The sequence below is a fragment of the Protopterus annectens genome, chromosome 12.part0, assembly GCF_019279795.1.
Source record: "Protopterus annectens isolate FY-2018-M chromosome 12.part0, PAN1.0, whole genome shotgun sequence".
NCBI classification, from domain to species: domain Eukaryota; kingdom Metazoa; phylum Chordata; order Ceratodontiformes; family Protopteridae; genus Protopterus; species Protopterus annectens.
The window spans coordinates 1438905711-1438922648 of NC_056746.1; positions in this window are offsets into that span (position 1 = coordinate 1438905711).

Genomic DNA, 16938 nt, shown 5'->3' on the forward strand with positions numbered 1-16938 from the left:
AGAGCTTGGGTTACCTGAGATAGCTCTGCTAAGTGAAAGCTGGATGTAAAACCAATTAACTTGCCAAACATGAACTAAGAATTGCTATACTCAGTGGAGGTTCACTGACAGGATGGAGCTTGAAAGTGGATGACATGATGGCAAGGAGGAGTCCAGACATCCTATTTATCCAGGAAACAAGATGGAAGGGCAGTGCAGCAAAGCCAATTGGCTTGGGATCCAGAGTCTACTACTCAGGAGGAAGGCAGTCTAGAAATGTTGTAGAAATTTGTGGTGAGAGAGAGGTTTCAAAGACAGTAAGAGATCTCATGAAAATTAGTGACAGACTCATGGCAGTCAGTCTAAGGCTAGGGCAGTACTCAATCTCAGTCTATGCCCGACAGCAGGCTTGTCACAGACAGGAAGTGAGTGCATTCAGGCAGTAGTTGCAGGATCTACTAGATAAAAGCAGGACAACATGAATAGGTGTTAATAATGGGGGACCTGAATGTACATATCAGGACAGACAAAACTGGATATGAAGACTGCCTGGGTCAACATGGCTGGAAAACAGGAATAGAGGAGAGGCCATGCTAGACTTCTGTCTGGCAAATGGCTCGATGGTGGCCAACGCATGGTTCAGCAAGAGAGATAGTCACAAGGTCACATACAAAAGAATGGCAAGCGTGCAACTTGGGTAGACATCCTCCTAGTAAGGAAAGGGCACTGGGGTAGAATTAGCGATTGCAAAGTCATTCCCATTGAAGCACCTAGCCCAAAGTATAAACCACTGGTTGCCACAATCAGCTGAAAACAGTGGTCAGAAAAGGATCTGCGGTCAGCAAACATCAGACTGAAGGTTTGGACATTGACTGGAGAGAGAGAACAACAGCTGAAGGAATTACTTAAGGTTGTAGCACTTCAAAAAGAGGAGGAAATAGGTGGAGTTGTAGAAGAATGGCAGCGCCTCAAAGCAGGATGTGTAAGGACTGCAAAACAGACATGCAGCCAAGCAAAGTATAGAAATAAGGTGCAGTAGAAAGCTGGTGGTGGAATACAGATGTCCCGGACGTCATCAAAAGAAAGGAGGAGTGCAGGAAAAGAGGGAGATAGAAAAGACAGATGAGGCTAGGAAGGAATACTGGTTGGCCAAAAACGAGGCTAAGAAAGGGGTTGCAATAGCAAAAGAAAAAGGCATCGGAGGACCTCTACCAACTTTTGGAAGGTGACTCAGTAGGTGGCACAAAAACTTTATCAGGTTTCAAGGCAAAGACAAAGCTAAAGAAGCTAGTCAGATACCCTTCGATAGAGATGTGTCAGCAACAACCTGCTCACCAGTCCAAAGAACATCAACGGCAGATGGAAGGAGTGTTTCCAGCAACTTCTGAATGAAGAAATCCTCACAGAAGCTGTCCTGCCCCAGACACAGCCTATGATGAGAGAATAGGAGGAGCCCATCATAGACAAAGTAAGAACAGCATCAAGGAAAATGAAGTCAGGGAAAGCAACGGGCTCAGATGAGGTCACAACAGATATGATAAAGACTTTGGGTGAAATAGGGGAGAAATGGCTCCTGAGGGTACTTATAGCAGTGTGGATAGAAAGGCATATCTCAGATGACTGGAGAATAAGCATACTGGTACCAGTGGTCAGGAACAAAGGGGATAGTCAGAACTGTGGGACGTACAGAGGTATCTAACTCTTGTTACATTGCATGAAAGTTCTGGAGAGAGTGACTGACAAGTGAATTCACAACGTAGTAAAAAGTAACGTGGGAGATGAGCAGTTCAGATTCAGATCAGGATGCAGCACAAATGACCCTGTGTGAGACAGACAGTTAAGAGGAAACTAGAGATGAGGAAAGAGTCCAGCTGGGCTTTCATAGAGTTAAAGAAATTATATGACCCAAGAAAGCTGATTAGGACAGTCCTGTGGTGGTTTGAAATCTGAGAAACACTGATAGAATTAGTGTAAGCTATGTATGGGGACCCAAGGACTCGCATATGAACAATTTTCTGCCCCACAGTGGGGTTCCCAGTGGGAGTGGGTGTGCACTGGGACTCACCTCTGAACCCATTGCTGTTCATACATGGTGATGGACTACATTAGCAAACAGGTCACAGGGAACAGAACAAAGTTGTTGTATGCAGACAATGTGGCATTACTTTCATACAGGTATAGGGAGTGGTGTTAATTTTTTATTATCCATTTTTATTCTGGTATGCTAGCCAAATATCCAACTGCAGTTACTGTTTGATATACAATGGGCATGCTGGCTGGTAATCTGCATGCACATTATTGCATAATTGAGATTTATTCTGTAGCAATAATTGGTCTACTGTATTCTTCAACAGATATACCCCAATCCCATAAATGGAAACCATGTCTGGTACATCCAGTCGGCACATATCTTCAGCCATTAAACATTTGCATACTTTATAATCCTGTACAACAGGACCTCCAAATATTCTTAAGCATGTGTGCTTTGGCTTCTGTGTTACACTGCCATTCCTCTAGGAGGGAAGCAAGCATGTGGCATATAATTATACATGCACCATACTCCTTTGTGCCCACTGTACCTTAGCTACTTGTTTATACCACAGCTTTTTAGTCTACTGCTCTCCCCGGGGGGGGGGGGGGGGTGCTGCTCAGCAGTAGCTGGTCCCCATCCTACCCTGAGACAGCTAGACTGGTGATAAATATGCAAACCTAAGTCATCCCCAGACTAGCACTAACAGCTAGACTGCTAAGTGAGTCTGGATCTGGTGGGCATCAGTGTACAGGAAGTAATTGCAGCTCCAGAATTCACTGTGGAATAACCTCTTGGATCCTCGTGGTTACACAGCTCTTGGGACAGCATGTCTAATATGTTCAGATAATGTAGTACATTTTCTGAAAAGGGAATGCATACCTTTGCAAATGCATCACACACTGCAAAGCAGTGCCCTATAATATAATCCATTTTTGTTTTTGTTTTTCTGACTCTGAACTACAAGCAAAGGTAGTAGGGAAATGGAATAATCAGTATAATATAGCAATAACCCACGCCTGGGTGTGGGTAATGCTAAATTTACCCACGGTTGGCGTGGTTTGGTCCCGAGGCCTGAGGGACCAAACAAAGCCAACCGTGGGTAAATTTAGCATTACCCACACCCAGAAGTGGGTTATTGCTATTATACCATGACATTATTTAAGAAAAGAAACTATTACGTTTCTTAAATAATGGCATAGTATAATGCCTGTTTACTGCCCTTCCGCAGATGTCTGGCATCCGTGGCAGTTCTGATGTACTGTGCGCCTGCGCAGTACATCAGAGCTGTGAGCAAAACAGCGGAGAAAGCAAGATCTCCGTTGCTTTTATTTTAGTGTCTCACTATGTTAAATGAGTTTAACATAGCGAGACAGTTTTAAAATAAGCAGCGGACATCTCCGTTGCTTATTTTAAAACTGTCTCGCCATGTTAAACTCATTTAACATAGCGAGACAAAAAAGCAACGGAGATCTTGCTTTCTCCGTTGCTTAAACACTGTCTCGCTATGTTAAATAAGTTTAACATGGCGAGACAGCTTTAAAATAAGCAACGGAGATCTCCGTTGCTTATTTTAAAGCTGTCTCGCTATGTTAAACCCATTTAACATAGCGAGACAGTGTTTTAAAAAAACGAGTTATACTAATGGAAAAAAGTCCGGGCGACCGGACCTTTTTCCATTAGTATAACTCGATTTACAACGGGCACGCTGGCCAATCAGTGTGCACGTTTTGGGGGGGGTCATGGTATAATGACTGTTTTACCACTTTCTTTTTCTGTTTAAAACAAGCTGGACAGCCCTTAATTTACATCCTCCTTACAACTAAGTGTGTCTGCACAGTTGTTTAGCCAGGGAAGGAAAAGATGGAGCCTTTTTCTCAGGTTTCCTCTGCAGCTTAACTAAAAATTATATTTCAGAACACAGGAATGGGAAAATACTTTACCATGCTGAATTATAAAAACATGTACTATCTCCGCCCTTAAATAGAAGGCAAAAATGACACAAGCAATTGTGCTTTTGTCTTCTGTTTAAATCTAACAGGGAATGTTCATGCCAGAAGCCTAATTCTGTCAGGATGAATATCCTTTGGGGGATGTATTACTTTTTTCTGAGCAGAAATTTCTAGTGATTGTTTAACAAATATTAGACATTTTGCTAAAGGTTTACATCCCATCTGTGACTCATCTTCATTTAGCTCTAATCTGATATCAGAGCTGCAGCAATCATTTTGTCTTTAATTAGAAGGAAGCAATCTTGAGGAAGGGTTGGAAAGGAATTTATTCTTGAAAAGGACAAGCTAGAAATGACATCTGCATTAACAAGGAGGTGCAGTTATATAAGCTGACATGATATTCCTTCACATGCAGATAAATAAAGAAGTGGTTGCATTTTATTCCCGAAGACAGATTTCATGCTGTGCCCTGATCCCTTGGCAGGTTATGACATGCTGAGCAAAATGTTCAAATCTTAAAATGTCTCTTAATGGACCATTTCAAGTAGCTGACATAGGAGCAAAAAAAAAGTTTCAGCATCATTACCACATAGCATCATTTATATTTCATTACTTAGAAGGTTCAGCTGTGCTCAGTGAACCTACTGTCTGATTAGAAGTTAGACTGAAAGCAACTACAAAGTCTTTCAGATAAAAAAGTGCTGACAATGCTGCATGTGATTGAAGAGGAATAGGGCCGAAACATCTTAGCAGCAACAATGTGGTGTCAATATACTGACATGGACACGCACACTCACACAGTCACACTCTTCCCATTATCCTCTCAAGGGTGCAACTAGAACAGCAACTGCCTGCAGAAATGCTCAGGGGAAAATATGTTGACAGTTTCGTCTCCTAGTCTGTGCACTGACTGAAGCCACATGACAGTTTTACTGTAGGCGAGTTATGACAACATGTTAACGTCTCTGAAGAATATTTCACGAGGAGTTGTGCTGCCTAATTAGATGGTGTGGTATTGTGTTAGAGACTGGCAAAGGCTCACATTTTATTCCTCTCTCAGAATAATCATAATGTAAAAGTGCAAACAAATCAGGTAAAAGCAAATATAACAAGAAGAATGGAAAATTCTGTTTTAAAAATGATAGGGTGACTTCCCTACACAGATTGAGCCAGTTGAGTATTTCTTACTGCAAATGTAGTATTCAGTTCATATTAGAGTTCAATAAAACTGAGCCTTTGATCTATAATCAGCTTTGTTAGTGTTTTATTAAAAAATACTAAATTATAATTAATATTGCAATGATAGAAGTACTGAAAACAGGAATCAAAAAGGCAGCCCAGACATTCAGGTTACTGCTCATCACAGATTATACAAACCATTCCCCACCTGTTTTAACTTCCTTTTGATCACCATGTCTTCTATTAAAATATTTCTAGAGTATCTAACTCCAACAGCACTGTAAAAAATGCACTGTTTCCCAGCCTTTTGTATTAATAAATGCTACACTACCTCTCAACTGTCCAGATTTTTGCAGAATGTCCTGATTTCTCTCAGTTTTGGTCTGTCTCAAAATTTGTGATTTTTTGGTAAATCAATGAGAGTTGAAGTCACTAAATAATAACATATATTTGCATTTCAGACTTAATATTCTTCAGAAAATGCACATGAACACAAATCCTGTTATTCTAGCAACTTAAGTTTATAAAAGCAATATTTAAAATCTGTCCCTATTTTGGGGCCTCTCTCTCCCCATCATTTTAGGGTTTGTCCAGATTTCTTGAGCTAAGAAGTTGAGGGGTACGCTATTTACCCAATCATTCAGCACTCGCACACATTCTTAAATATACTAGACTCTGCTTCCCTTTCTGTGAATTTCAGATACTTACCTATTTATTTATTCATTCATTACATTTGTTAATTAGGAGGAAACAATTATTCCAGATATGTCAATCTCAGGCTTAGCTCCAGTGTACAACACCATATAGTAAAACAACTGATACATACACAACACAGGATTATGATCGGTCATTGATCTTAATTTCCTTATTATGTGTTAGAGACATGGATGCTAAGAAATTCACCTCAAGAGCAAAGCCATGTGGGAAAGGATCCTGTCTCACATAACATTGTATGGGAGAGGATCCTGCCTCACATAATGCCGTGTGGGAGAGGATCCTGCCTCACATAACCCCGTGTGGGAGAGGATCCTGCCTCACATAACGCCGTGTGGGAGAGGATCCTGCCTCACATAACACAGTGTGGGAGAGGATCCTGCCTCACATAATGCCGTGTGGGAGAGGATCCTGCCTCACATAATGCCGTGTGGGAGTGGATCCTGCCTCACATGATGCCATGTGGGAGAGGATCCAGCCTCACATAAAGCCATGTACTAGAGGAGCCTGCCTCACATAAAACTGTGTGGATGGACAACATTTTTAAATGACTGTCAGGGATAATATGATGCTCATATAATTTTGGGGATGGATAATATTCCTAAATGACTATGTGGCAATGAAAATCATGCTGACATAACTGTGCATATTGAGCATTCTTAAATCTGAATGGGTAAAGGTGAGTAGCAAGACTGCATACATGAAAGGTTATTAAGGCTTGTAGGCAACCAAAAGTGCAAATACTGATGACGCACAAACTCTTTAACTGTGTAGGTGGAGCTATAACTTAGTATGCATTAGGGTCATAACCACAGAATTATGTGAGGGTGAAGAGGTGAGGGAAATAGATTTTTTTATTGAATCATTTTTTTTTAATGTGGTAAAAGCTGTAGAATATTTTAAGCAGAAAGCATTTAGAAGGGAGTATACATGAAGAGGTTTGCACATGATAAAGGCAGAAAAGGTGCTGTCTTTTGAAATGTTAGCAGTCCTTGAAAGCGACGATATTTAAAAGGGCCACTGTGTGAAAGATGCTTTCAGTTAATTAACACAAAGAACAGATGACAATGTTTTGGAATTAATGTACACATACGTAGTCTAGTGAAAAAGAAAGGATGGCACAAAGAATGAATGCATTGTTGACAGAGAGTTAATAGGACACAATGCAAAGTAGTAGACATTTTCTGTGATGATCACATAATACAGCACTTATCAATATTAAAGTCCACTGTATGTTCCATATACTGCTTCATTCTGCAGATTGAAACCTATGAAAAAAGTATGTGCAAAACAAAACTATCTAGACAGTTCAAACTAGTATCTTAGTTGCACATATGCTTTTGAGAGCTAAAACGTCTTACGTTCCAAACAAAAACTAGGTGCTGAATGTGAACTCCCAATAGTAGTTGCAGTTTATAACAAAAGCGCAATACAGTGGTGATGGACAGAGAAAAATGTAGGAAATCTATAGTAGTCTGGAGGACTGAGCTTAGCTGTACATGTTTGTAAGATGTCCATGGGCCCCATTGTTTTTCCATTGCCTCTCCTGATTACACTAACCTGCAGTCATCCCCTACTGCATCCTCTGAAACCGAGGTGGAGCCATGCCATGGTGTCCGATCTACCTCTTCTCACTTGCTGAGTTATAGTTTGGGAGGGCTTGGATTGCTGTATCAGGCTTCAACAGAACTTGGTTAGACTCCCCTTTTAATTATTCTTGTATGTTTGGAAAGGTCTGCTCCACTCTGAGGCTGTCATGAAAGAATTACAATATTTCTGTAGTCAGAACCGGCCTGGGATTTTAGGTCTGTAGGCCACTTTAACAAACAATATTTATCTTTATTATTAATAATAATACTAATAATAATATTATAAAGAAGCAATACAGCCTACAGAAAGTCATTGCAGTTGCAGGATGCAATATTTTAAAGGGTCAGAATGACATTGTAGAAAACAGAGCATCAGACCAATAAGTCAATTCAATAAGTGAAGGACAGACATATCTAGTACAGGTTTTAGGTACCAGGGATTCCTAACTGGAGGTAACTTCTCAAGAAAATGCAGTAGAAGAAGATAATTTATTCTGATATTTTTGCTCATTGTCTTTTTAAACAAAAACGTTTGTGCAGCTCTCTACCAGAGACTGTAAGTCAGATGCATAAGTGACTGATGGCCATACCTCTCAACTGTCCAGATTTTTGCCTCATATTTTGGTCTGTTTTTCAAAAACTGTGTGGCTTTCTGGTAAATCAGTGAGGACTGAAAGCCATTAAGTATTGAAAGATGTTTGAGTCACAGACTTCATACCTTTTAGAAAAAGCCTGCTAATGCAAAACCTGTTATATCAACTTTCTGCAAGTTTATAGGAGCAATATTTTAAACTTTTCCCTTTTTTATGGCCTTTGTCCTCACATAATTTTGACATTGTCCAGACTTCTTACACTAAGAGGTTAAGTATGCTGATGAGTTGAAGAGGTTCAATCACCATGCTTTTGGTTCTTTTAAATATGAAGCACACTTCTGGATCTACTGAAAAATAAATCCCTACTATTAGCACAAAAGGCCTATCTTATCATCCACATTACTGTTTCCTTGGACTTGGATTAGATCCCATACTTATCACGGAGAATCATGCCCCACACCTTAAAGCAAAAACTCACACATCTTGGGTGCTGTTAGAAATTCTCAAGGCTCCTGATTACTACGGCATTTAAAGTGTTTGGCAATGGGTTAATAATGCCTTTGCAAAAAATCAGCACTCATTCACTTGATTTTCTTGACTTCAGAACCTAGTATTTGCTGGGCTAAATTTCCATAGGCAGTTTAATCATATTTATAGCATTTTTAGTGAAAGTCATGCACCATATTATAGGCTCATAGGTGTTTACTAGGATAACAACCACAAGCATCTTTTTAAAGCTAAGCATGCATCCAATATCTTCAACAAGTTCTGGTACCCTTGAAGTGTAAACAGGGGCATGGGAGATGAAACATTTACAAGCAAGGTCCTGGAAGATGAACAGTTTACAAGCTGCCTGTGTCCATTACAGCCATAAGTTCTGAACCAGGGATGAATTTCCTGTCTCCAATCCAATTGCCCAAGCTACACTTAAATTGGGTTAGGGAGGACTTCACATGGATGGAGAGCCTGTTCCAGAGAAGGGGTAGTTTCTGTGATAAATACTGTATCTCCAGCAGGTCCTATTTACATCACAGGCAAGGTTTAAGTCTTTAAAATGGGTAATTGTGGTGCTGTTTGTTTTGAGGATATTCAGGAGGTCCATCAGGGTGGGGTCTTACAATGCCTTGCATGCCAGGCAGAGATCTTTCCTCAACAGCCTGTAGGAGCCAGAATACAGGGATAAAGCCTTGAGGCAGCCTGCATAGGACATGTTACTTATGCCCTGTATTCTTTTAGTAAGGAGCCTTTGTGGACATTCCAGTTGTTAGATATGCCTGGTTAGGTACATGTCAAAGATGCCATTGTACTCAATGACTGGTATCATATATGATTCCCAGATAATAATGGGGTAATTAAAGTCACCAATGAATATGGTATTGGGTTGGACGGTGAGTGTTTCCAATAAGTTTAAATACATGCTAAGGATTTCCTTGGCCATGGATGGGTGCCTATATCTTGCAAGGAAATTATATGGGATTTTGTCTATTGTGATTTGAATGTGGAGAATCTCAAGTACATTGTCCTGTTTGACCAGCCTTGAGGTGTATTTTTTTGATGTAAATCAAGACACCTCCACCATTATTCTCTGTGTAGCAGCTGGTCTAAATGTGTCAAGGTAATATAGCCTTGCACTGCCGGTGTGCTCTCTGCAGCATTAAACCACATCTCAGTGACCACACAGGCATCAGCATTCTCTAGGGTGAGGACAGCTTGTAGTGAGTGGAGTTTTTGCTTAGACTCCTGGCATTAACCAGTTACACCTTTAGATTTTCTTGGTTTTGATTTGCTATATCAGAAATACTTTGCTTTGCATTGCCTGAAAAATGCTCTATGGGGGAGGGCAGTATTTTGGCTATCAAAAGTATAGAGTGCAGAGGTGCAGACCATCCCTGGCAAGGCAGAGTGGTCTCTTACCCTTCTCCTTCCATGCTAACAAATACTGTACCCCTTAGAATGACACCAGAAACTAAGTCAATTATTAAAGTCAGTCATATTCTGTTCATATTTTGGCATCATCCTTGGAGAAGGCAAAATACTGATCAATGCTAGGCTCATACCAGCCTGGGACACACATTCCAAGAGCTCCATGATCTCTCTCTTCATATAGGTGTAGGGAGGTACATCTCAAGTCAATTACATCCATATGGACTATACTAATACTTGTGGTCCAATGATCTGAGCACATGCATAATGTAGTGGATCTTGGCCCCTAATGAGCAACTGACCGTGACTTTCTTCTTACTCAGCTTGGTGACAGGGACATCTGTGTCTCAGAATTGAGTCTCCGGTGACTAGAATGTTGGGTTTTGCAGTGACTTGCCTTATGGGTTTAGAAGTAAAGGCTCCATGAGATGTGGCTGTATGTGATGATGTGGGTGTTGTTTTTGAAAGAGTGCATTCAGGGCTGCTGAGGACATATGTGTGTACTTCATCTAGGAGGTCTTTGGGGTTTAGGAAGGTTACATTTAGGTGCCTTAGCATGTGTGGGTCCTATGCTTTGAATTGTGTGTGATGGGTGCAGCATGTGTACTACTGACAACCTGATTGACATTAGGAGTGCTTTTATGTGAGAGCTTTGCCTCCAGTGACATTGTGTAAATACATCTCTCACATACCATAGCAGTTTGAGAATTAACAGGTTGTTAGTAAACGTGAGACAATTTCTACATTACCTCTGGATACCCATATGAACCAAGCTGGTAACAGAGATAGTGGGATAGTTCATATCCACAGCAACAGACATTTCTTTTTTTTTTTTTATTTCTTAGATGGTTGGAATGAGAATATGAAGTAATGTCAAGAATATCTGGTTTGCAACTCTGGGGGCAGTGCTTGTCACTGCAAACTAGTGGACCTGTGTTTAACTAGGCATTGCTGAAATTTCAAGGGTGCTTTTACAGGAAAAATGTCAACTCAAGGTGTCTCTGTCTATACAGGGCACTGCGGAATGCTTGAGGGGAGCTAATAAGTAGATCCTGCTGATTTATGATTGAAGTATTTAAGGAGATATTCTGAAGTTAGGTTAGACAGCAGCAAATCAAGCAGTACTTGCTAAAAAGAAAGAATTACATTGTCAAGAATGATGAAAAGGAGGGGAGTCACCTCAATGGCTACTGCTTGGCTACTACTAGTGCTGGTCTCACCACAGTGTCATGCTGCTGAGATACAGTGTTCCTTTGCTTTTTTCTCTCACCAGAGGCAAAACAGGAGCACCAATCCTAAAATGAGAAACAGGCAATAGACTCTTGGTGATCAACAGTCTTGTCCCAGATGGTGCTGGGCTGTAGACCTGTAGTCTTTTCCTGGTAGAAGCCTTGAATAGCAAGCAGACCAATCAGGAAGGTCAAGTACAGACACTCAGTGCCCAATCAGAAATGGTCAGGACTCAATGCACTCTGCTCCCTCTTGCACCAAGAGCAAAATATAAGCACAAATTCCAAGTTAGCACCTATGAGGCAGTCATTAGGCTTTCCAGTGATCAGCAGTTTCCAGGAAATAATGTCACTATGCTCCTCCTTTCACCAGGAACAAAACAGAATCACTAATCCTACGATGACTACTGAGAAGCAGAATGTGGGCTCTCCAATAATTGGAGGTATTGGAGTAGATGTTGCAGATTTTAAAGGTTTAGATGAAAAAAAGGTTAATATCATATGAACTGCACTGTGCACTAAGCAGTTAGATATGAAAGTGAGTGTAATTTAAGCTTTTGCTATCTAAGTGGAGAGCCACTAATTTTAAAAGAGGAATATAGATTGAAAGAGGGGTGAGCTTTTTTTTATTACGGCCCTACGGAATACAGTGGGATGGCCAATAAATTTAAATAGCTGAAGGGAAGTGATTCCACATAATGATAACTTTGTGCTTACTCACAATAGCCAATGAAAGAGGAGAGGGGAGGAAATATGTGATCAAATTAACACAAGGACAGGCAACTAGAAAGACAGTTGAGATTAAAAATACAATAGCGGCACTGTGGGAAAATGGGGTAATGATTTCTATGTGATTCACAAGAGACACAGCTGTGGTCTCTTTCCTAGTTTAAATATGCAACTAAAAGCAGAATACAAGTAAAACACAGTGTAAAGAAAACAAATCAGGATATACAAAATAGAAGAAGGCAATGAAGTAGTACAAAATACAATAAAGCAAGAACAAACTAACCTTTCCCTCACAGCAAGCTGTGGTAAAGTCTAAGTGAGCTTTTCCAGTAAAGCCTTGAAATTTTTTATTTTTACCTCTTAAACAGAAAGTTTGTTTGAGCTCCACCCTCAAATCACAGGTAATTAACTTGATTGGCCTGTTCTAATTTTTGTGCGACTCAACAGAAAATGGTTGTCTCTTTCCTAGTTTAAATATGCACTTAAAAAACAGAATACAGGTAAAACATAGGGCAAGATTCACGAAGCCTCTGTGTAAGAGTTATAACTCATACACGGAGGCTGCAGTTAAATGGAGTGATGTCAGCATGCTTTGCATATTCATGAGAGCATGCTGAATCACACTTAAGGCTAACACGGTCCGTGTAAGACAGTAGGGGGCGTGTCCGTAGGCCGAGCCATGTAAGCGGACACGCCCCCAGAAGAGGAAAAGTGCCAAAAGTAAACACCCATGACAGAGTCCACGGAAATGTGAATAAACAGAACACAACACATGCCCCCACAGACTATGAACAGAAAACATATAAATAAACATGTTATATGTTTTTTTAAATTGTAAAAATGTTTAACCGTGAGTGCGCTCGTTTGCGTGGGTGTGCCCGTAGCGCAGCTACAGTTAGCAGTCAGTGGGAAAGCATATAAGAACTAAATATGCAAAACTAGCCAGGAAGCAATAGCGTAGCAGTAGAGATGTTGGCTGAAGAGCAGACATTCATGGTTCGGGCCCCCACAACACCAATTTTTTATTTTTAGCAAAATAAGCACGAAACAAGTCCCTGACAAATATGTACACATAAAACCACATTTTATGTAAAATGTAATGAAATAGCCCATTTATATTGAAGAAATGTGAGGTAACAAAAGAATAAAAAATGCCAGATGTGCCCATAGCTGAGCTACAGTTTAACAGGGTGAGTGCATCTGCCCATAGATGAGCAGTGGTTTAACTGGTGCAAAATGAGTGCCCGTAGCTGAGCAGTGGTTTAACATGCTGAATCTATGTTCCCCTAACTGAGCTGAGCGTAATATGCGTGCTGATAGCCAAATGAGGCTTAAACCAGCGTACCCTGTTTGTGCGGAGCTGCGCACCGCACAAACAAGCTTACCGATGGGCAACGTTGAGCAAGCCGTATCAAAACTGCCTTTACACAGACACACCCCTCAGCATGTCTAGACAGTCATAAAAAATAAAAAGTAGTGGCCAGGTTCGAACCCAGGATACTATACACCATAGTCAAGGTACCAAACCACTAAGCCATGACAGCAGTGCCTATAAATGCAATAATAGCTAATATATAGGAATGAATACAAACTGGAGCATGACAATGCAGGTTTACTGAAGTTGATACAATTCCAAAATGGCCAATCACAGATATGTGTGGGAAAAACGGACTATATAAGCCCCATAGGTGGGAATACACAGCATAAACAATTGTAGAACTGAACTGCAGGCAGAATGACAGGAGTAGGAGAGGGTAGTTGCTTTCGAGCACAGAGGTGGGGTGTTGAGAAGTCCAGGTACATGGTCTGGCTCCTAGTCCACAATCATGAGGCCCAACTCATGCAGGGCCAGGTCCTCTGGGGAGCATACAGGGCCGAGGCGTGGGACCGGTTGGCTCATGATCTCACCAGTGCCACAGGAATTCCAAGGACTGGTGAGCAGGTCCATCACCACCATGCGGACCTGAAGAGTCACAAGCAGGACCAACTGAACCTTTGCATCCAGGAGGCCAGGCAAACACCCAACGCCCCACTACTGAGTAAGTTACATTTAATTATGTATGTAAGAAATTAAACTAGCTGATATGATGGAGATGTGTATTCCAATATTACTTAATTTATATTACAGCTGCAGGTGTCCGTTCTAAGAACCGCAGAGCCTATGGCGATAGGCTGGTGCGTTTGCGCCACCAGGCAGGTCAGTAATCCACTACCAGTAACTGTAAAGAAATATAAAAGTATGACAGTCAGCAAAAGAGTGCAGTGTAGTCACTAAGGAATAAAATGTGCAAGTAACAGTGTGAAAGTGTCTGCAAGTATTACTTGATTACAAAAGTGTGTTTCAGCCTGTAAGTTAAACCAAAAAATGAAACTGTCTGACATAAATTCTGAAATAAAAATGCCCCACCTGTAAGAAAATAGTACACAACCTGCAGCAGGCTGAAAAGTATAGCTGCAGAAGATGATGAAATCACATGTGTTAAATATATCCCTGTTGAAATGCTGAAACATGACAGAAGTGAGACTGCTGGAAAGGATTGCAATAACTACAGGTAAAACATGTCAATAAAGCCTAGAAGTAAGTATCATCCTGAATAGTAAAATGAAAGCAAGTCAGAGAGTATGAGAAAGTGTCATGAATCCAGCAATACAGTAGTAATAACCCCTGAATAAAGTATACTGCAGTCAAGACAGAATGAAATGCATGTGAGAATCAAAACCAAACAGTGAAATCTGTTCAAAGTGTTGCTGTATCTGGAATGTGTATCCCAAAATCTGGATATGTTGCTCTCAGTCTGCAATATGCAGATAGGATGATTGTGTGATATACCAAACATCCACACTTGTCTACAGCTATATAAAGCAAATGTAGCAGGATGATGTAGCTGAACAAAGCTAGATATGAATGTGTATGAAGAACAATAAAATGTATATTGATGTTGCAGTAACAGTCCTATCACCAAGTTGAAATAGTTATCATATAAGAAACTGTAGTTAGAACAGTAGTGTGTATATATCTGTAGCTATTAGAAATGTACAGCATATGTATTGGTATTTGAAGGTGTTAATATTATTTTCTTCACCCCACCCTATAACCACATATAACCCATTCCACGTGAAAATGGTATGTGCAATCACAATTAACACCCTTGGACGTTTGTCCTGTTGGGTCATATATATTTGCATATCCGTTGATGCATCTGCCCTGTTCATACATCCAAACCTGATGGCCTGTTGCCATCAATTAACCCTGCATGTTGTTGGACTGCGTATTGCTGTTCAAATTATGCATGTGTTATGCACGCTGTTCAATGGTGTGAATATCTGGGTGTTTGGTTAATGGGAATATTAATGCATGCTGTTACAACTAATTGTGAATGGTATTATATGTCACTAACCCAAACTGTCATGACATAATGCAAAACATAGGACGACAGGGAAGGCGGGTTCCAGCGGGCCCACCTCTCCCACCTCAGCTGGCGAGTGCACCTGGCACTAGTGCCGAGTCCGGACCCTCCTCCGGTGGCCCTGTGCCACCTGCGGGTGGAAGCACTGCAGGGGATGGGGCTCACCCCCCCTCTGCATGTGTGGCCAGAGGAGAACCACCACTCACCCTCCGTAGCGTCCGGACTGTGGTGCGTAGGGAGATTCGGGACTCTGTTCTTGAGCCCCTATGCCAGCCTGAGGCATGGGTGGCACAACTAACGGGCATGCCTGTTGCCCGGCCTACACAGCCCCCAGCACAGCCCCGTCCTGGGCAGTGAAGGAACAGTGGCAACTGCCTATGGGTGGGGATATCAGTTCCACTGTTGCCATCTGTGGGCTCATGGGCTCTGGATATTCAAAACCTCTGTCCCCGTCAATTGGGTAACCCCCCCACGTGTCATACACCACCCCTGTATGCGTCTTGTTTGTTTACCTACCCAACCTACCTCCACAGGTGTACCGACTTCCTTCAACTGGCATACCACTCTCACCTGAAAAAAAAAAAAAAGGGCACACTGTACCCACAAAAAAATTACGCCCCATACATAGCTGCCCATTCCGCACACATGTCTGCTGGACATGGAATCTATCAATTACAATTGGCTGTACAACAAGTATTATTGTTGTCCTGACACCTCTCTCAGGGGTGGAAGGTTTCAAATGTCACACCAAATTACATACATATGCACAGCTGTTGCTGATGAAGAAATGGGCAGCTATGGGCCTTACCTACATCCCTCCTGCAAATCCCAAGCTTGTTTCCCTACTGTCTTACCCTCTTTGTGACCCCTTTTTCACCACTTTCCTGTCTCCCCATTTTCATTTCTTTCAAAGAAAATAGCGCGGGTGTGCGCTAGAGTAAGCACTGTTAAGCGGTTGTAAGCGGGTGTGCATGTGTGTGCGCGGAGCTAATCGCCAGTTCGCATGCGTGAGCTCCGCGCAAACCAGCGCTAACCCGGTTACAACTGCTTAAAAGTGCCTTAGTCACTTTGATTGATAGGTCCTGTACTCAGTTCAAAAGCAAAATAAAATCCCACTGTCAGTCCCGAACCCAGGATCTTGGAAACACTAGTCTGTATGACCTACCACTAAGCCATGACTCTTATACAAGAGCTTTGTGCTAAAATAAATATAACATGTAATAGTAGGGATGAATGTAAAGGGAATATAGGATGTGTAGTACCCAAAGCATGTAATGTAGAATTACTGTCAAAACTACTGGATTCCCACAATAGTACTGTGTGAACACAAACAGCCATGCTAGTTGGTAGCTTGTAGGTAATAATGTCAGTTAAAGTACATATATAAATGTATGTATATGTACATATATATATATATAAATATATATCTATATATATATATACTGCATAATTCCATAGCTTAGCAGACCAGGCCGGTTATGCATATGATGTGGTAGTTCCCAGGGTCAGTCGAGGTGCCTCCTTAGTGGTGTGGGACCACTATCGCTGTATGCCACTGTCCAGGTACATATCCTGTAGTACGGCCAAGATAAATTATCAGTGTTATATGCGGTTG